Below are 229 nucleotides of genomic sequence, written 5' to 3'. Positions count from 1 at the left end.
AAGGCCCTCCAGTTAGGAGTGACACAGGACCCAAAGGACAGGGCCTGGTTTAAACATCCTGGGGTAAAAAAAACCCCAACGGGGATCCCATCCCTTGGGGTGGGGTGAGTTGGGTGAAGGGCTGCAGGGCAGGGACCACCCTTGAGGTGGGTGACACTCTCGCAGACCTGGACCCCTGGTGAGGGTGGCAGCCCTTGCACACACGCTGCAGGAAGGCAGCCAGCACTCT

The sequence above is a fragment of the Merops nubicus genome, unplaced genomic scaffold, assembly GCF_000691845.1.
Source record: "Merops nubicus isolate BGI_N331 unplaced genomic scaffold, ASM69184v1 scaffold22650, whole genome shotgun sequence".
NCBI classification, from domain to species: Eukaryota; Metazoa; Chordata; class Aves; order Coraciiformes; family Meropidae; genus Merops; species Merops nubicus.
Note: the sequence above shows the minus strand (reverse complement) of the source record.